The sequence below is a fragment of the Rhinichthys klamathensis genome, unplaced genomic scaffold, assembly GCF_029890125.1.
Source record: "Rhinichthys klamathensis goyatoka isolate OS25496 unplaced genomic scaffold, OSU_Roscu_1.1 h1tg000059l_1, whole genome shotgun sequence".
Classification (NCBI taxonomy): domain Eukaryota; kingdom Metazoa; phylum Chordata; class Actinopteri; order Cypriniformes; family Leuciscidae; genus Rhinichthys; species Rhinichthys klamathensis.
Window position 1 is genome coordinate 9,124,573 of NW_026606604.1, and position 22,711 is coordinate 9,147,283.

The following is a 22,711-nucleotide window of genomic DNA, read 5'->3' on the forward strand; positions in this document are numbered from 1 at the left end:
ACGTGAAGAACCAGCACGCCACCCGTGTTCGCTAGGGAGACGGCGACCACGGGCGTCAGTCGGGCTAATAAACAGCGGATAACACCATGCGGTATACTGCGAGTTAATTAATAACGCGGTCTGTCTGTTCTGGTTTGAAATAAACGGTGTTGCCTCACAGGCCCGGGATCAGCTGTGGATAACGGTTCTTTTGATCAGGTTCTTCTGTGTTTAATAATGCATGTCTCAGGCGTATGCCCTAACCGCTGCATTAGACTCCAATGCTCAAGGTAAGATCGCCCTCATCTGAAACTCTCACTGGCCTCATGCTTTTCATGAGATCAGAACTTAGAATTTTTAATGTAAGGTGGATCTAGAATTTTAAATCTAGCAGGTTGATCTATAATGCAGAGCTTCATCACGTAAATCTCTTTTAATACATGACATAAAATTGCTCTAAAGTCTAATACGACAAAAAGCAGATCAAACTATAAATATATTTATATACGCACTATTGTTCATAGGTTTGTGGCCATGTCTCTCAGGATGCGTTCGAGAATTCAGTCCTCTTTCAAGTCTTTTTGCTCTTGACTGGTCGAAAACGCACACAATTATGTCAAAATTGTCAAGTATTCATATAAATACAGCCAGCTATGTCTCAAGTGAAAGTAAACAGTTTGGTGTAAACCAGATGTGTATCATGGTGGATTGTGCTATTGGTCTTAAAGTGACAGCAGCATAATATAGCTGCTGCTCTGTCATTAATGTGAATCAAACAAAAAATGAATTAACTTACTGCTCTTGACTGAATAACTTTTTTTAGCTTTAATAAGAAAACATTTATATTTAATTATTTAAATCATACAATGAAGACTATGCAATATTTTATTTTTGCATTTTATTATTAAATTTCTCTACTAATTCTAAATGCATGTTAAATTGTACCTGAAAAACGTTAATTTGTTTCATTCATATGTTTGTAATATTGTATTTGTCCTATTGTTTGTAATTTTCTTATTTTTTATTTTTAATAACAGAAATTAGATAAAATAACACTTAATAACTATATCGTGATATCGTTATATACAATTTCTCATATCGTGAAATAAGAATTTGGTCATATCGCCCACCCCTAATTACAATGATTCCTGAAGGATCATGTGACACTGAAGACTGGAGTAATGATGCTGAAAATTCAGCTTTGCATCACGGGAATAAATTACATTACAAAACAATTATTTTAAATTGTAATAATATTTCAAGATATTACCATTTCTACTGGGTTTTTTTCTCGGAAGAGACTTCTTTCAAAATCTGTATATCTTTTTGGGTGAATCATAAATCAACTAAGCTGTAGATTTAAAATAAAAACATTAAAATAAGTCAAAATAACGTGTCATCATTCCAGTGCAGCTCCTGCCTGCTATCTTAAATTATCATTTTTGTTTCGTAAGCTCAAAACACTCTAAGTTTGCCCACTGCTTGGGTTTCTAATCATTGTGGCATCACACTTGGTAGCTTCGCCCACAAAGAAATATCAATGTCCCAAAATCCTTCTGCACATAGCTGTATATTTAACATCAAATATGCTCTGATTGGCTGTGGTTGTGTCTGATCACGCATCCGGTAAGGACAGGGAAATAACTTGCTGCTTTAATCTTATCGCATCATGTCTGGTTAGGAAACGCTAGCACCAACTTTGTCCAGAGGGGATTCCAAGCAATTTCTGTATTGCAAATTGCTTTGGATAAAAAGTGTCCGCTAAATGACAAAACGTGAATTGCCCTGAATAGTGGAGGACACTTGTATATGTCTGCATTGCTCTGATTATTGGTGTTATACTAGGCCAGACACTATTATCCTCAAGTGTACTCTAACTGTGAACATAAACAATCCATATTCAACACCACACCCAACACAAACCCATCAAAGGCTTCAGGCTGACTGAAGACGGGGAGTGGGCCAAAATCCACATGTAGGACAAGAGAATCCGTGAGGATCAATAGATCTGAAAAGAGTCATGCATTTCAAGAGAACGAATTTAGAGTTGCATAGCTTCTCATCATGGTGAAGATGCCCATATGATCCCATTATTAATGCATCAACATTGATGCATCTGCAAGTGAAACCAGATCAACCAAACTAAAGTGAGATTCTCTCTCTCAAGATGTTACCTAAATCTAGTATGCACATCATCAACATATTAATTACCACTTCAAAATATGCAAAAAGTCCATCTGCATTATGTTTTTAGGCTAAACAAAATCCAGTAACAGTGTTCTTCTACTAAGATACTCCAAAGTTGTCAAGTCAGCAGAAGTCTTGCTGACTTACTGGAACATTTACCAAAGCCGATGTCGGTTTCCAAGAAGGATGTGACTTTTAATGAGCTGCCAACCAATGAGTTGTCAATTTGGCAGCTAACTTTGCTTTGCAACTGTTATTTTAGGGTTACTGCACTCTCACTGTCCTCCAGAGTCATTGGACTCGTTTTGCAGCGTCAACTGTCTAACCTTACAGTGGGTGTTAGGAAAAATTCAGCATTTAACAATTGGCCCCGGTTCAGTTCAAGATGTGGACTTGGAATGATGGGAAGCAAATCTGCAAATCATGAGTCACACAACAGAGGACCTGCATTAGTTTAACACAAATTTAGCATTTAACCTATTATCATTTTTATAAATTGTGCCTATACACTACAGTTCAAAAGTTTGGTGTCAGTCAGAATTATTTCACCAAAGTGACAATAAAGATATTTATGGTTTTTTTTTATAAATAAATAAAAATCTCTTTCAAATAAATGCTGTTCTTTAGAACTTTCTATTCACGTCTTTTGGTCATGTGACACTGAAGACTGGAGTAATGATGCTGCAAATTCAACTTTGCAATCACAGGTAAAGTACATTTTAAATGTATATTAAAGTAGAAAAAGTAATAAATGCAGCCCGGGTAAGCATAAAAATCTAACCAACCCCAAACTTTTGAAAGGTACTCTATATGCTTATATAATTTTGCCTATATTCCCTAATAGGTAGAAAACATTTTCTCAATTACCTAAACTTTATGTTGTTTACTTAAACTAAGTTACAATTCTATCAAATTAACAGCACAATCCAAACATGCTTTGCCAAAGGCACCACAACACGTCCAATACATTGTTTTCCGACACTATTATAAAAATAGATACTTACAATCTGAATCGATCAATTACATAACGTGTGATAATATATACAGTAGAACATTATGGGGGGGGGGGGGGGGGGGTGTTCTTAGATCCTAAAAAAAGTTAATTAAGCAATTTGGCTGTGTGTAACTAATGTTAGTGTAGTTTTCATTTAGACTTCACACTGAAAAATGAAATGCATTATGGAAAAAAACCTACACTTACAGCAGTTAAATGAATTCAATTCTATTTTAAATCCATTAATTTTTCTTATGAATGGTGCACAACCTTGGTGTACAGTACATGCCGTGTTTTTATGCCCAATATATAGATTTTCCCTTGTCCATCTCTCTGAAAATCTAATCACAGCTTGTATCACTTTATTATTACATATCGCCTCAGAAAGTATCCAAGCGCAATAATTGACCTTTGCTATTATTCCACTATCAAACGCAAGCGAAAATCGAATAAGAGAAACCGTCAGGGAACCAAAAGGCAGAGAGTGCTTCAATAAAGATACAGCTGAGCACAGCTTTGGGCATCGGTTTACCTGAACAGAGTTGCTAACTGTAGATTACAACTTTTGAAGTTCATTTTGAGGCTTTTGCACCCTGCTGTTCCACTTTTAGAGAACTGGAGAACTAATGGCCAAGAGACATCATTTTCAGAGAGACATCACCGAAGCCGTAAAAGAGTTGTGGCCAGAGCGGTTCTCCCCAGCAGGACGAGGTTTAAATAATCGCATTGATGTAATGGGATGTGTGGTGTTGATTAATGGTCTTTCTCAACGTGTCAGAGTTTGTACCTCTGTCTGTGCCCTTTGAGTGCATTTGTCTCAAGCCGCCGTTTACAGTTTCATGGCTCGACTCACAACGCCAGCATCCCAGTGGGCTCTTAACGTCCTCTAAATAAAGAATGTATAACGGAAGGCACTTTCACTAATCGAATACATCTCTACATGGGCTGTAAGGGAAGTCAAGTCAGTACCCAAGCATGTAAAGCACATACAAGTTTAACTAACCAGCCTTCGGTTTACGTTATTCTTTTGAGTCAAACAGACTGGGGGAAAGAAGTATTATAGTGAATATAAATGGTTTAATATTCCACACCAATAACGATCTAAAACATAAAGTGATTAAAATGAACAAATACTTTTTCTATGAACTCTGCTACTTCAGCTTTTCCTCAAATAGTATATTGGACAAAAATCTATCAACATTTGTTTTAATATACTGTCACAGTTTGAATGGTAAACTACAAGCATCTACATTTCAAACAGCCATCGATCTCCTCAGTGTCAGCTCAGCATGAAATATTAAAAATATTCTTTGAATTGTGAGCTACTTGCTAATGCGTCAGGCGTACAACATTCATAAAACCGCCGCTGTCTACATTCTTAAAATCACTGAGTGTCTCTGGGTATCTCTTTTTCTTCTTCTGTCTTTTTTTGTCATTTCTCCAATTTAGCTAGAACTTGAGATGGAAAGGAAAAGTAGTCATGTTCTTTCTTGGCATTCATGATGGTCTTTAGACGGCAAGACATTCAGGAGATTTTATTATTATTTTTTCCAATAATAATCAAGGCAAAAACACTTCACTTCTGTCTTTTAGAGTCACACACATCAGGGTTTTTTCTTCCTTCCTCCTTTTGATGCCTGGACAAACTCGGACTGATCAAAGGCACGATCTATCTTAAGAAGTTACCAACAAATTCATCAGGCCCGCACACACAGGCACATTTTAATCTGAATGTGGATCAAAGAGTCGACAGATGTTTTAGAAAAGACTTCTATAGAAAAGAGGGGGGAAATCATCCTTACAAGGTTTGAAACCAAACACAAACGGTCTTTGCTGTGTCAAGGTAACTATTTCCAAGTATATGGCAAAGGAGAACCAAAATATTAAGAAGAGAAAGTAGTCTACCTGATTTTCTTCTGTTCTAGCTATAAAATAAAAATAGACAAAAATTTCAACAGACAGCTGTTATTTTGTTGTTTATCTCCATAATGTATTCAAAGTCAAATCTGCTCCTTTAATCGGTTATAAAAAAAATTATTTAGGTGTGTAGACAAATTGAAGACCACGTGGAAGTTATGACGCATGTTCAAGAGCATGAAAACCTTCATGACTGAATACATCTAGACATGTTTACATCCATAAAAATGTACTATACACCACAGAAATCCTTGAAAATCGTTAAAGTCGGGTTCAGAATTTTTTTCATGCACACATCTGAATCAGTCAGACCCATAATGCTGAACATCAAAGAACATACTGTATGGATATGCATTCAATGAAGTGAATATGAATATGTAATGCACTATCATAGACCTGTGTGAGCAAAGATTGATATCCACATCTCAAAGTATACTTTCGGAGCACATTGTACAAAAGAAATGGCGGAAATTGCTAGTGTCAATTTGATTTGCTGCCCTAAATGCAAATTGGTGCATAGGTTGTTCAATGTCTACCAGAAGACGTCATTTTTACAAGTTCTCGATACAGTAAGTGCGTTCAAGGAAGAGGTAATTGTTGGATTTGACAGTTTGCAAGGTGGAACTACATTTTTCAAAAAATAAAGAGATTGATTTCAAATAAATGCAATTTCTATGCTTCAAAGAACAACTGTTTTCAACAGGAAATGTTTCTTGAGCAGCATGAATGATTTCTGAAGGATCATGTGACACTGAAGACTGGAGTAAAGATGCTGAAAATTCAGCTTTGCGTCACAGGAATAAATTACACTTTAAAAATATATTAAAACAGAAAACAGTTACTTTAAATTGTAATAATAGCTGCTAAGTGGACAAGGCCTTAAAGAGACCATAAACAAAGCAGTGCTCGATTACAATTTTGAATATTAATCATGCTGATCACTATCTTCATTCCTGGCGGCTCATGTTGTTATGAAAATATTTATGTATTGGAATGCTCCGGTAAGATGACGTAAGGAACTGTGACATCCTGACTTCTTTGCTCGCTTTCATCACTTTTGCTCTTATTCTCGTGCACTAAACTGAACAGCCAATCAGAGTTCTTTCTCTCACTGACGGGGCCAATGCCAATGGATGCCGATTCAACATCCTCACTCGTTCAAAATACCCCGGACGATGGCCAACTATAGAGCCGAAAAATGGCCCGGCCAACACTCAACGACGGTCCAACGGTAAAAAATAAAAAAAGGCCGTTAAAATCGATTCCCTATTTTCATTTTCGATACTTGTGTTGGTTGGTCCGATCGATTGTGCAATCGATTTTCGAACGTAAAGTGACAGCCTTATAGCCTACCTGCTGATCTAGACAGTTATTTCCTTACAAACAGGCGCAGACCGCACATGCTAGTTGTCCGTCACCTGTAGTTCTTTTGGTGTGTTCAAGCGCATGTTTTCAGCCGAAACGAAATCGGCTTTCATCGCGGCTAGTTTTTTGATGTGAGCCCGACTACAGTGAGTAAAAACTAGCCTGACTTTCTGTCTTAATATACATTTTTGTCTAGGAAAAGATGCTAAGTGGACAAGACCTTATATGAGTAATAAACTAATTTGACAAAGTCTGGTTATGCAAGCAGTTTAAATGTAAAATAATTAAGTTATTTAGGCACTAATAAAGACGTTTGGTACGATGATATGTTTGATATATTCAATCAGAACCAATTAAAATGAACACGTTAGACTCTAACACAGTAACAAGGTTAGACGGAGACAGGAAGAGCGCACTATACGCTTAATGTCCAAGTCTTTCAGAAGAGATGCTGGGGATGAAAGCTGAAGTGTCAGCTTCCCATGGGAAGAACCCTGTGGTTCTACTGGTGAAGGGTTCCCCCTGATCTGTGTATCTTCAAAGGTCACTCACTGCATGGCTCTGTACTCATAAAAGAGACAAGACACAGATAAAAGAGCAACTGATTAAATTAGAAGCAGGGGAAGACAGAACCAGCTGTGATGATAAATGAACTTTCATTAGTCTAGTTTTACATTAACTGGGAAGCAACGAGATGTGCCTGGCTGTGGGCGTCTTTATCCTTGTCCTATTATGTTTTCTTACGTTGATATGGTTCAGAGAGAAAAGACGGAGATGAGAAGAAGAAAAGACTGAATTTTAAATGTGAGCCTACAGAGGAGTAGGAGCCGTGCCCATCCGTCTCCTAAGCCCAGAGTGAATTTTTGATCATGGACTCGGTTAATCAGGATGGGTTCAGAGTGCTGAAGCCTTCTAAGACAGAGGAAAGATTTAGTTCATCATGATGAAAAAACCTTTGCATTTATATAAAAGTCGCCCCATGAAACTAGTAGCATTTGTGTCTATCTGATGATAATGAAATTTAAATGAAAGCATGTTCAACCAACAAACCAATTAAACTTATATATACCGCTATCATAGCACATGCTAAAAGCAAGTAAGATATTACTTGTCACTGGCATTAACACACATTGCTTATAGAGTCAATAGTGTTATACCCTTACGTCGTCAAAACGGTAAAAAGAAAAAACTTTTAAACTCTTTTAAATGTCAAACATTTAGCAGCAAAAAACACTAACAGGTATTTCCCTTCACTCAAAACGTGGATATTGTCATTCAGAATCACAGATTTTTCTTTTTGGAAGTATGACCAACATAAGAATTTTCACCGGGAAATGTCATCTGAACTAGTAAGAAACATTCACTTCTGGTTCTGACATTGCAGTAAATCGCGCTGATTAAATCTAACAATTGCTTATAAGTTATCATTTCACGCAAAACCGTGCAAAGTAGCTATACTATGTTCTCTAATTGTTAATGTTAACAACGTCAGCAAGCATTGCGTGACTACATCATGTAATGTCCTTCCGATATTATCCTTGTTTTCGCATGTGTCCGGTTGCAGTCTCTTTTTTTCTGTAGCCACTCCGAAGTCCGAACGAAGTCTTTTGCATTTTACAGCGGGTGAGTCTCAGTTGTCACTGATGATGATCGTCGTTTGAACCTTTCTGGATCCGCCATCAAATTGATAAGTTTAATTATATCAAGTGCTGTGAGAAAAGGCTATAAATCTCTATCTCCAACATCCTCACACGCAATATAGCCTACTAGCCGAGACTCCTTCTTTATGTGTACAGATGTGACGTAATGACGCAAAGACATGCTCGAATCTCCCGCGGAAATCCACCAGTACCACTAAAATTAAAAACATTATTACAAGCTTACCGTTTTGCATCGAGCTAAGGCAAGCAGATAGTTTTGAACACTGGCTGGTTATGTATTTTATCAAATATGTATTTTGGATAATTTTTAACCCAAAAAAAGCTACGGACAGCAGCTTTAAAGAAGAGACGCTCATAGGTAACTCGCGCATGCATCTCTCTATCTCTCTCTCTCTCTTCTCTCTCTCTCTCTCTCTCTCTCTCTCTCTCTCTCTCTCTCTCTCTCTCTCTCTTCTCTTTCAGTTCTCTGTCTCTCTCTTTTAATAATGAATTTAAATAAATGTGATAATTCATTCAAATAAAAGCAATCCGATGGCTCTACTTTATTTAAAGCGGACGGAGTGCTAGAACTAACGAGCCGTAACTTAAGAAAATAACCGTCATTTTTACACGTCTGTTAAAAAATTACATTGTAAACATCAGTTTCAGCTTTAACTTCTTATTAACTTGGCAAATAACCGAGGTATAAGCGAGGCATATTTGCCTCCGCTTCGCGTCGGGTGGTTCTTCGCCTCTACGTCGTGCATTACAATCCTTTAATGCATGGCTAGCCGTGGATTATCCCTTACTTATTCAGCATAACTATTTTTAACTTGCAATTATGAATTTATTTAAGTTTTGGTAACAAGTTCCCTGAATTACTTTTTGAAATGTGCATTCTATTTAAAAATATCTATTTAAATCTAATGTCTATATACATTTTTTACATGTTTGTAGTCATAAAAATACCATGCAAAAAGAATAATTCATATTGAAATGAATATCTAAGTTTATTTGCTACATTTTAATTTAGCAAATAAATTAAAAAAATATCCAAAAATTAATTTATTAGGCTAAATATATACAAGTTCAATTGAACCATCAAAATAGGAGGAAAATATCTCATATGTTTTTAAATATGTTAAATAAGGGGGAAGAACAAAACACTAAACTTGGTTAAGGGATTTATCCAAAAATAAAATTTAGCAAAAACTACAGCATAGAAGAAGAAAAAACTCCCAGGTAAAAAACATACATGACTATAACATAACTAGTTATTAATATCTTGTTGGTTTTCTCTGGTTTTTGCATGCGTTTATAATTTCTTTGTATGACAGCCTAGCCAAAAATGATGTCCACACACAAAAAAAGTTATGACAAGTAATACAACTGACTCCAAGCACAACTATGAAATATGCTTTCAAATTTTTAATAATATTTGAACAATTTGCCTAATTCTAAAATTCTATTTTTAAAACCATTCAGAAATATTCTACCAAATTTAACCTTCTAAAACATGAAAACTCATGTATAATGTTGTATTTCCTTTCCACAGTATTTGTGTATTAATTTCATCATTTCATTAGTAATGTTAAATTGTCACTGCACAACTTTAACGGCGATTAAACGCATTAATTTTTTTTCTTTCATTTCTGGGAAACTATTCCATTGAAATAGTAATACAAACAGTAAGCTAAATGAAATGTTACAAAGAAAGGGGTTTTGAGTTTCCGAGCGTTGTTAACACCACGTGACCTTGACCCTGTCACTTCCAGAACATCGGATCTGGGATTACCGCAATGCTGCGGACAACTTAAAATGCCCAGGTGTATACCTGACCTTTTCACTGAATCGCATAGTTAGCAGATCACTCGTACAAAGTCATGAAAGGAATACACATTTGCTCAGATCTCCCAACTGGCTTAAATGAACTTTTTAAAAGATGTGCCATGCAATCAATGGCCTTCAAGCCATGATCAATCCATAAACCGTAAGCTGTCACACTCTCACACAAACACAATACTTTTTGTCCATTCTATTAATGCCATTACATTTGTATTGATACTGTGTTTTTATTTCCCTACTCATGCATTCATCTTGGTTCCTGAAGAAATCAATACAACCGAATAAAAGATCTTTCTTGCAAGATGCTTTGGTAAGACAACATCCTCTAAGGAAGAAATTTACATTTTAATGATATGCTCTGTTGAGTTTCAGGAAAAAAAGTTGTATTTATGTGCTCAGGACATGGTTTAAACACTACTGTTTTTATGCAACGATATGCTGACAACTGTAACCTAAAACTGTAAGTGTAAAGACTTCAAGCCACACTTGATTTGAAGAACTATGAAAAAGCTCACATGCTGCGCACATCCACCAGGAATCTGTCAAGGACTCACGCTGAGCCTTCTGGGACTTAGACATGAGAGAAGCTCCCTGTTGTCTTATAAACTTGAACACTGAAGCGTCTTTGAACTAAAGGCCAAGAGATGAACTTCAGCAGCACATTTACAGCAGCAGAAGAAATATTCACTGGCTCAACCTCAAGGCAAAAGATTCGATAAAAGGGGCTCCAATATATCTGCAAAGGGGCATTTTTTATTTTCCAAGTTTCCAAGAAATGAAATTGCTCGACGAAAGCATTATGTGGTATGATGTGTCAAAGAAGAAATTGTAAACTTTCCTTTTTTTTTTTTTACAATCTGCATGTTTTTGGCTGTAAGGCACAGTATCAGAAGGGAAACTTTGCTGCAGCAACATTATTTGCACTGAAAAAATGAGATAAAGACAACATTGCCTGAATAATTCTACTTAATTGTTTTAATGCGTATGAACAACCTATATCCAGTGTGATGATGACTACTATAGCTATATATTGTTGTGCTGTCAGTGTCGGCTGTTCTTGTCTGCATATATAAATATAACACGGTAAATTACTAGCCTAATATATGCTGCAAAGTATTTCGCCTAACGTTAAGGCAGCTCCCAGATAGCAAATAGTCATTGAAACAATGTTGAATCAACATTCCGTTGTCAAAATTAAGTCATTGAATCAACATCGAACTCTGATGTTGATTCTACATCATTTTGCACCCTGTTTTAATATTGAAACAACATTGAAATCCTGTCCATAGATCAACGGAATTTCAATGGTATTTCAATTATCAGGAATATTGAAACAATGTTGAAATTTCAACTGAACTAAGGATCAACGTGATTTCAATGGAATTTCAATCGTTTTTAAATGTTAATTTTAAATGTAATTCCATAAACTATAAATTTAGTTCATTTCATAGTTCAACTATAAATCAATGACTTTTCAACACAATTACGCGATCGCCCGGTAAACCAAATATCAATGCTTAATCAATCATAAAGATAACTATAGATCAATGTTGTTCCAATATTGTTGCCATCAACATTAATAACATCAGGTTTTCATCGATATGGTAATGGTGATTCAACATTTATTTTGCATTGAAATTTCAACATCAACCATAATGATGATTCAGATGGAAAAACAATGTTTATTCAATGTTGGCTTGCTGTCTGGGCTAGCACTACATGACGCAGCGCTTTGAAGTTTCTCAAAATAGGCTATTTTCAAGTATTGCAGTACCATGGATTCGAATGATGGCCGTAATTATATACCTTATGTTTATATATCCATTATGTGAACTGAAATATTTTGTGGTTGTAAAATTAATTTTACCTGACAGTAGTACAGAGTTGTTGACAAGCACGCGCACGTGCAAGTGTTGGCCTTAAAGACTTTTGCCGCGGTCAAACGATGTAATCCATTTCCAGGCTTGTTTCAGTTGATTTTAAGTGTATATTCCACTTAATGCAGTGCATTTTGTTCTCCGAGTCCTACTGTACATCGCGCTATTGTTTACAGTGAGAAACCGCTCCAAACGATTCAGTGTCCGAATGATTCACACTAAATCATGAAGCGACTCGGTTTGACTGATTCATTAAAAAGAAGTGACTCAAAATTGATTCATTCGCGTAGGGGGAATCATTCTGATTCAAAACACTAGGCCTACATGACTAAAACAACAGAGACCTTTATATTATCCAGTTAAGTGCAGCATTATATATATATATATATATATATATATATATATATATATATATATATATATATATATATATATATATATATATATATATATATATATATATATATATATATTGTTCAATGTTATTGTGTGTGTGTGTGTGTGTGTGTGTGTGTGTGTGTGTGTGTGTGTGTGTGTGTGTGTGTGTGTGTGTTTGTGTGTGTGTGTGTGTGTGTGTGTGTGTGTGTGTGGACATAATCCGATATTACTATAGGCCTATTCTTAAAAATATAGTTAGAATATGTTCTTTTTAAAATATAGTTAGAATATACTTTCTGCAGAATCATTAAAAAAAATAACTCTATAGAAAATTTATGGGATTTTTACTTTTCCAAAGGTACGTACTGGCCAACTAAATTGGTGTGATGATTTTCAGCTTTTTGAAAAGGGCAGTTCCCCCCCAAAAAAAACATCAGTTATCGCTAACCAGAAATCGAATAGCAAAGATAGTGCAATGCATCTTCCAGTTCCTGGTTTTATCCCAAAATATAATGCACAGCCAAGCACCTGGGGCCCAGATGAAGCTATATTGAAGGATATTGGTTGCTCCTTCATGCAGAAGGCCTCAATAATGAAATGCCAAGCAAAGATGTTGAGATGGATGCCTGAACCATCACATGCCGGTAAATGTTCATGGCACTGGTGTGATCTAATTATACAAGTGGAAAATTGTGGCTTTGGTGAGCAGTTCAAAGCTATCCAGCAAGGATTGTTGTCATATGATAAACTTTTTCTACCCTCTTCTTGTCAAGCTCAAAAAGAGGATCTATAGTGATCAGCACACTTGAGAGCATTTTTGCCTTTAAGACTAAAGCCAAACATTCTTATTGTTCCTGATGGACACATCAAAGTCATGAGGTGATTAGCATGGGCCGACGTCAGCGTATAATGTTCCAGAGGCAACTACAAGCATACATTACAGTGGGACTGAAATCAGCACTGAAGGCATAAATCTCATTTACAGGCTCACTTCGCCCTCATTCAGACATGCAGAGAGACCGTATTTTATGTTGGGGGTGCCATTAGGGTGGTAAAATTGCTTGTTTGACACTGGGTTTCAGCAGATTTATCTGATTGCCTATATACATGATAAACAAAAATGCTAAACCAATAACCAATAACTACTAACAAATACAATAAATAAACTTTAGTAAATTTGCTAGTAAATTTAACAAATGAGTGCAAAGATAGGGCAAACAAATTTAATTAAATATGACATTTTGAAGTAGAAATACTGAAATAATATTTTCTTGTAAATCGTACTCCAATAATCTTTGTTTTAGTTACAACTTTAAAAAAAAATTTAAATATGCAATATTTTAATTAGATTTGAATTATATAATAATTATAATATATATTTAATATAAATTAATTTATAATTTATAATTGTTTTTTAAGTTTTATAGGTTGATGTAACAACTGTCCAGGGACTACAGATGAAAAATAGTCTCTTGGCTAATTCTGGCGCATTTGCATTTATGCTTATTAATGTGCATTGTCCCTGCTAAATTAAACTGTTTAAATAAAATAAAATAAATATAATATATTTAATACAAATGTAATATATTCCCTCAAATGTGTAATTAATGGATTACGTTACTAACTACAATTTTTGTCATGTAATTTGGAATCAGTAGACTACAATTTGTAAGTAATCTACCTATTCTACCATAATAGCTCAATGCACTCTCTGCATCATGCCATTTTCTTTTCTTTTAATATAATAAAAGTAATAGTTCACGGGTTTGCATGTTTCTTTATTGTAGATTGCCTTGTCTGAAATCCACTTTTAATTTTAGAATGGAGTGAAAGCTATTAGTATTTATTCCATTCATTCTCAAATATATGAGCTCAAATGAGCTTTATAAGCAGGAATACTGAGAAGCAAAAGTATTGTACTCCACAGGCCAAAGGAATACAGATTAGGGAATTAAGTGCTCCGGTCCAAAGCTCTGAGTCAGCAGTCTGTGCCCGTAACCCTGGAATGAGAACTGCTCATTTATTTCTTCACATAAATAATGAAAGAAAAGTCTTTCCCCCAGCAGAATAAATAGTTTAGTGGCACATATGCAGTTAGACGCCACCTTTCTTGTTCCTTTTAATTCCATAACAGCCGCCGTCGAGAGAAGGACATGCCGTATGAGTTTAATTGGAAGTGAGCTGAGTGATGGGAGATCTGCTGTACCCTTAGCATTTCCCAAACACCTGCCGCCTCATTACAACTGCAGCACTGCAGAATCAATCTCCAAATAAGCCAGGTACACCTCCGACTCTCAGAGAGAGAGAGAGAGAGAGAGGGGGGGGAGGGGGAGGGGGGAGGGAGAGAGAGGGGGAGGGACAATAAAGCTACTTGAGTCTTGAAAGAAAGAGAGCGAGCATAAGCTATATAAATCTATGAAAATATTAAATGTCGAACACATAGTTCCACCTCTAAAATCTGATTGGATGAGCCATGTTGTAATATAAACGTGTGACTGAGCATCAATTGAACTATATATTTTAAAAGTGATGTGTGCAGTTCTTTGGATTTTAGAGAGCTTCCTCTCATTACACTTTAATAAGTAAGGGATCATTTATCGATAATTTAAACATAACATAGTACATAATAAAAAGCCATTCATTATCACAAAATAAATCCCAACCTCGACCTGAAGCAGAAAGACCTTGTTCAAGTTCAAGTCAACTTTATTGTCAATCAAAACCATGTAACAGTACATTACGCAGCAGACTGAAATTGCGTTTCTCCCATACTCCAATGTGCAATATTAAAACAAGATTTAACACATACTAAACATAGACTAAACATACAGCTAAACATAGAACACCACTAACCAAGTGCAGAAGTCCACATAGCATATGGCCTACAGTCAGCTTACAGCTACTGGACTATCACAGAGTTTCAAAATATAGTCGGGTTAAGATGTTTCACTGTAGTGCAATATAAGGTGCAATATGGCAAGGTGCAAGTAGCAGCATAGAGATACATAAATATTGTAAACTTTTTACATTCTTGTGCGAGGGGATATTGGCATATGTGCATATGAGTATTTTGCAAACGTTTGAATATGCCTTTTCCACAATCTCACAGGTCATTAGTGTGTGTGGGTTGTGGGGGGAGGGAGGGGTGTTATAATCCAGTTTTCATGAGTGAGTTCAGCAGTCTGATAGCTTGTGGGAAAAAGCTATTGCTGAGTCTGGTAGTCCTGCAACGCATACTGCTGTAGCGCTTACCAGATGGTAGGAGGGTGAAAAGTTTGTGTGTGGGGTGGGTGGGGTCTTTGATGATGTTGGTGGCTCTTTTGTGGCAGCGGGATGGGTATATGTCCTGGATGGATGGTTGGGCTGATCTGGTGATCTTCTCAGCTGACCTCACCACCCTCTGTAGAGCTTTCCGGTCAGCAGCAGTGCAGCTACCATACCAAACTGAGAAACTGCTGGTGAGGATACTCTCAATAGCACCCCTGTAAAAGGTAGTGAGTGCCAATGAGGGAAGGTTGGCTCTTCTCATCCTGCGTAAGAAGTGGAGGCGTTGCTGAGCTTTCTTGACAAGGGAGATGGTGTTGGTAGACCATGACAGATCATCTGTGATATGCACCCCCAGGAACTTGATGCTTTTCACTGATTCCACAGCGCTGCCATTGATGGTGAGGGGTGTGTGTGGCCAATGATTTTTCCTGAAGTCCACAGTTATTTCTTTTGTTTTATTAACATTTAAATGTAAATTGTTAGTGTCACACCAATTGATGAGTTGGTATACCTCATCTCTGTATGCTGAGTCGTCGTCGTTGCCGATGAGACCCACCACCGTTGTGTCATCTGCAAACTTGATGATGTGGTTTGAGCTATATCTGGCACAACAGTCATGTGTCATCAATGTAAACAGCAGTGGACTCAACACACATCCTTGAGGGACCCCAGTGTTCATGATGGTGGTCTGCGAAGAGTTTTTGCCAACTCTTACTGTCTGTGGTCTGTTGGTGAGAAAGTCTAGTAGCCAGTTGCAAAGTGGGGTACTGATACCCACAGCACTGAGTTTATTCACCAAGTGTTGTGGGATAACTGTATTGAAGGCAGAGCTGAAGTCAATGAACAGCATCCGCACACAGCTGTTTTTGCTCTCTAGATGAGCCAGGCTAAGGTGAAGTGCTGTTACTATGGCATCATCAGTGGAGCGCTTGGGACGGTATGCAAACTGGAATGGGTCAGAACATCTGTAAGTGAGTTAGCACAGTCTCTAAGCACACGCCCAGGTATATTATCGGGACCAGCAGCCTTCCTGGGGTTTACCTTTTGAAGAGTCCTCCGCACGTCGGTAGGGTCAAGTTGAAGAGTTGCATTGTCCAAGCAGTGTAGAACTTTTGTCGGAGTGGTGTTATTGTTTTCCTCAAAACGACTGAAAAATGAATTGAGTGAGTTTAGGAAGTCTGTGCTGTCCTCGCACGGTAAGGGTGTAGGCCTGTAGTCCGTTACTGACTGGATGCCTTGCCATAGGCGTCTATGATCTTTTGTATCAGTGAAGTGTGACTGGATTTTTTGTCCATAGGCATGCTTTGCTGCTCTCAGGCCTCGATTCAAGTTGGCCCTAGCAGTTCTAAGGGCCCCTTTGTCCCCAGACCTGAAAGCCGCATTCCGTGCTTTTAGGAGCTCACATACCTCACTGGTGAACCATGGTTTGTTGTTTGCCCTTGTGGTGATGTGTTTTATGATGGTCACATCTTCCATGCATTTGGATATGTATCCCGTCACGGACTCAGTGTACAGTTATATTGACATGCTGGTTGGAAGTGGCAGCCTTCCTAAAAACAGTCCAATCTGTGCAGTCAAAACAGTCTTGGAGCGCTGAGGTAGCCCCCTCTGGGCAAGTTCTAATCCACTTCACAGACGGTTTGTTCCTCACCAGCAGTGGCCTGTAAGATGGCATTAGCATAACAGAAAGATGGTCCGAGTTTCCCAGATGGGGGTGTGGAACAGCTCTGTATGCGTGTTTAATGTTAGAATAGACCTGGTCCAGAATGTTTTCTCCCCTGGTTGCAAAGTCCACATATTTATGAAAGTGTGGGAGTACTGTCTTCAATTTGGCCTGATTGAAATCGCCCGCAATTATACAGGCAGAGTCCGGGTTTGAGTCCTGCATTGAGCTCACAGATTGATACAATGTAGAAAGTGCGTCTTTTGTATTTGCACTGGGTGGTATGTACACGGCTGTAATAGTCATGGCTGAAAATTCTCTTGGCAAGTATACTGGACGGCATTTGACTGTTAGAAATTCTATGTCCTTGGAACAGTGTCTTGAGATGACTTTAACATTAGTGCACCAATTGTTTTTAATGAAAATTGCTACTCCACCACCTCGTAGCTTACCAGTGAGTGCGTGGCTTCTGTCTGCCCTGAATGTTGTTAGTCCATCCACCTGAACGGCGTTGTCTGGAACAGTGTGGTCAAGCCATGTCTCGGTGAGGACGATGGCGCTGCAATCTTTCACCATCCTATGTGTAATTAGATCCAATCTGAGGTAGTCCATTTTGTTTTCCAGAGAAAGAACGTTGGAAAGTAGAATCGAAGGAAGTGCAGGTCTGTTCGGTTTAGCTTTTAGCCTTGCGCTAATGCCCGCTTGACTGCCTCGCTTTCTAGGTCTAGCACACCGCTTGCGACTCATGCTAGGTCTCTCCCGCCGCTTGCGTCGCCTCCAACATCGGCCGGTGTCGGGGGAGGAGTCCGCTGCTTTGCAGGCTTCTGGGTCTTGCTGGTGTAAAATGCCCAGCTCGTCGAGTACTTTGTGTTCCGGAACAAACATAATTCCGGATAGATCGTTTAAAAAGTTTGAATTTCGTAGTCCAAGTAGTAGGCTTCTGTTGTAGACTTTTCTCATACAAGACTGGGACGATTCAGACGACACATTTAACATAAAACGCACATCGTTACTGGGAGCTGAAGTAGCCGCTGCCATATAGGGCGCCGCCAGTGGCTCAACCTTAAAGCTTAAAGCTATAAGAAAACAATGTATACAATGGTATGCCTATTGCAAAATTTTACAATTTTTAATTTTTAATTAATGTTAAATTAACTAATGAACTACTAGAATTACTTGATGGAATTCACCCAAAAAAAATTGATTGATTGATTGATTGATTGATTGATTGATTGATTGATTGATTGATTGATTGATTGATTGATTGATTGATTGATTGATTGATTGATTGATTGATTGATTGATTGATTGATGTCTATCCAATGAAATTCAATGGGGTCTACTGTTGTTTTGGGTGTATCCCATGATTCTTTTGTTTTTCACAAATGAAATAAAGTCATACCGGTTTGGAATGACATTAAATAATGACAGAAATTGCATTTTTGGATGAACAATCCCTTTAACCATGGTAAAATCAGTGTAAAAACAAATAAAACCAAGTTCAAAAATGGACTCTATATATTTACATTTAAAAATATATAGGTTAATAATGAAGTAAATGAAAATAAGTAAATGAAAATAAGAGTAAATGTAGCTTTAGTAATTTCAGAAGCTCATTAGAGGTATAAGTTATAATAATATATGTTATTTTTGCATTATTTAGCCCCTATAATATTATTTATTAAATATTATTAATATTTTGAATTCGATTTTATTTTTATATTTTATTTTTATAAGGCATAATTTCAACTTTTCGTCTACATTTAAGGTTTTCATCTACTATTAATATTTTATTTTATTTCATTTCAGCTTTGTTTCAGTTACTGATTTTTTTTTGTTTGTTTTTTTGTGCAGTTTTAGTAGATATACAGTATCTTGAGTAAAGGTGTACAACATTTTTGTTCTTCTTTTATCAGTCTAAGGGAAAATATTGTTTTGAGAGAGACCTGATGACTGAAACTGTCAGGGTAGGGAGCCGTCAAACCATCCTGGTCTATTGGAAACGAGAGACCTCGTCTCTTAAATTAGGCACACGGAGAGGAAGCGTCCTTCTGTCTGCAGAGCCGACTAGACGTTTGAATGTCCTCCTGAGGGACTTCAGCCCCATTAGGGCTCAGATTGATAATGTTTGAGATGGCAGGAAATCTTTAAGTTTGCATTCGTGCTCAGGTCTGTGCTCAAGGCTGACTTGGCAGAGGAAAACCAGAGAGAGGGTAAAAATCCATCGATAAGAAGGTCCATGGATCATCTAAAGGGGACATTTTGGGCTTGGGAAAATTGCCAATTCTCTGACAGCTGGTCAATATCTACAGTGGGGAAGCATTCAGTCAAGTATGACTTTGCACAGGGAATTTTTTCACCATGTAGTTTATGAACCTTTGTTCTGTGTATCTGACAGTCAACACAACTGGGCACCAAAGCTCATTAAAGGTTAATCTGGTTAGAGGAAATGAAAGAGCAGAACTGCACCTTTGAGAAACAGTTGAACACCTGCTTGCCTTTTGTTACCAGCATGTTTGCACTGCTAATCTTTAAATAATATATATCCTAAATATAGCATAATGGTGACACATATTCCAACATCACAACAACAGAACCTGTCGGTCTGCCTCTTTTGAGCTGTTTCTCAAGGTTATGCATGATGAAATATGTCTGTCTGGCTATCTATCTATCTATCTATCTATCTATCTATCTATCTATCTATCTATCTATCTATCTATCTATCTATCTATCTATCTATCTATCTATCTATCTATCTATCTATCTATCTATCTATCTATCTATCTATGTATCTACATTGTTTAAAAGAAACATTGTTTTTTTTAAAGAAATGAATACTTTTACTCAGCAAGGATGCTTTAAATTAAATCAAAAGTGACAGTAAACACATTTATAAATTATAATGTTACAAAAGATTTGCATTTTAAATAAACGCTGTTCTTTGAAACGTTCTATTCATCAAGAATCCTCAAAATATGATCACGGTTTCCACAAAATATGAAGCAGACAACTGTTTTCAACATCGATAATAATCAGAAATGTTTCTTGGGCAGCAAATCAGCATATTAATGATTTCTGAAGGATCATGTGACACTGAAGACTGGAGTAATGATGCTGAAAATTCAGCTTTGATCACAGAGAAATTTTAAACTATTTTCAAATAGAAAACAGTTATTTTAAATTGTAATAATAATTCACAATATTACTGTTTTTACTGTATTTTTGATCAAATAAATGCAACCGTGGTAAGCATAAGAGACTTCTTTCCAAAACATTAAAAAATATTGCTGACCCCAATTTTTTTACGGTATAGTGTAATAATCAAAGTCAGAACAATAATAAATAGTGATGCTTGTATGATGCATCAGTGTCCATTAGTGCAATTGATTTTCAAACTCATCTAATAGTCAGTTTCAATGCTGATTACTTCTCACGCTGTGCAAACTCAAAACACTTGTTTTCCTTGAGAGTTACCTGAGCAAAACCTGGAAATCAGGTTAAAAACAAAGATGGACCGCATTAAACGGTCTCCAACGGTCGCTGCTGCAACCCTCCTTAAAAAGAAAGGCTGATGCATTGCAGTAATTAGGCCAATCCTTTGGCAATGATACACACACACTTCCTCTGTTCCCCCTTCTCTCTTCAGGTGTGTGTGCGTCCAAATGAGCTGATAGATTTAGAAGGATGCCAGACGAATGAGGTCAGGCAGCGTGAGGCCGCTGGATCGTGGCACGTTATCTTCAACGAACACATGTCTTTCAGTCCAATTACACTCCTGCTGCAAATGGAGCATCTGACTCCATACACACATCCACCACATCGCTCTGTCACTCACACAATCTCCAACGGTTTCTTTTCAGAGTTCAGGCCAATGCACATACAGACACACACACAAATCCAGGCAGATCATTAGCTTCCAAACAGGTGATTTCTTTTTTTTCTTTTCTTTTTCTTTTTTTTACTGAAATGGCGTCGCCTAGATAGCGGCTAAAGTTTTACTAATTGGTTTTACACAGCAAATCTCAGTATTTTTGGCTTGATTCTCAGTAAAAGTATTTAATCTTGACTTGTTTTCAGAGAATGTATAGCATAATAACTGTAAAATGACCTAATTGACTATTCATGTTGCAAAGCATCATGGGTATGTTCTGTTTTGTTCTCACCCTCTTGCAGAAGAAGTGTGCAGAATTTTCTTTTCATTTGATATATTTGTTTTCCCAGTGTCAATCAACTTTGACATTTTTAAAGTGTAACAAGTGATTTAAGTTTCAAGGTAGAGGAATTTGGTCAGTCTTAAAAGTTTTATTACAAAACATAAATATTGCATCAGTGTTTTTGACTAATTATTCCTTTTCACGTTAAATACAAAATGTCCACCATAGACCTGTTCGAGGACTCGTTTGCACGACACCGTTTTCAACTAAAAACAGAAAACGTTTTATGCGTTTTAGCCGTTCATTTACAGGACAAAGGCGTTTTGGGGGTCTAAAAATGCAAACTTTTGAAAATGGGTTTCAAAGTGAAAGTTTTTGAAAACGATAACGTTATCATCAACAACAAAAAAACGTGAAAACGGTGACGTCATGCGCATGTGTATAGAGAGCCGAAGTTACGACGTCACTCTGTAGGCCAAAACGCGGAAGTGAGTTAGCATGTTAGCACTCCCGGTTCCCTCGCTCTAAGTCTATGGGATTTTTGAATGGGTTTTTGCTAAATCGCCTGAAATAAGGTCTGTGGTGAACAAAGCCTCTAAATATTTTCACGTTTTGATCTATGACATAGAACACACAGTTATAACCTGCTTGTGTTTTTTTTAAACTGTATTGTGTCTGCTTGTGTTTTTTAAAAACTTTATATAGGCTTCAAAATGTATACATTTTGGATTGACTTGTAAAGATTATCTTGATAGACACAACGTGTAAGGGTCACAACTCTTTGTTAAACACAGATCTTATTTTTTGCGATTTTCCAAAAGTCTATGGGGAAAATGCATAGCTTTTCGATCGAGGGAACCCATGCTCCGCTAGCTTCGGGAGTTGTCCTAAAAAGTGACGTCATCACTTCGGCACTCTATTACGTGTTCAGTAGGCGCTTAGTGTTTCTTTACAAAGTGACATCGCCAACTACTGGCCGGCAGCAGAATACAGCGTTTTTAGTCGTTTCCACGGATACGTGTGAACGTGATCATTTTGACGGTAACACTTTACTTGAAGGGGTGTACATAAGACTGACATGACACCTTCATAACCATGACATGACATATGTCATGAATATGAAGTAGGGTTTATGTATGTTTATGACAACTGTCATTAAGTGTCTTTCGCTCAATAATGACATTTTGAATGCAAATATGACATTGTTTAAGATGTCTTTGTTATGACACCTTGACATAAACCATAACATCATAACCTGTCAGTGTCTTTGTCATGACAACTTGACATTAAATTAAGTTAAACTGTCATGTGGTTGGTTTTGACACTGGCTGTCATAAGGCCATTATAACTGTGTCATGAATATTTTTCGTGACCTCAAATACAGTGGTACACATTGAATTTGTCATTAAACAGTTATAATGGCTTCATGACAGCCAATGTCAAAA

General features: G+C 37.0%; 1 long non-coding RNA gene across 1 annotated transcript; it reads right to left on the reverse strand.

Moving 5' to 3' along the window:
- Nucleotides 1-21,890: 21,890 nt before the first annotated feature.
- LOC130084106 (uncharacterized) lies at nt 21,891-22,181 on the reverse strand. Its single transcript, XR_008806894.1, has 2 exons — nt 21,963-22,181; nt 21,891-21,930 (listed from the first exon to the last, which is right to left on the reverse strand). It is a non-coding gene; the product is annotated as an uncharacterized LOC130084106 (long non-coding RNA).
- Between the last annotated feature and the right edge of the window lie 530 nt (nt 22,182-22,711).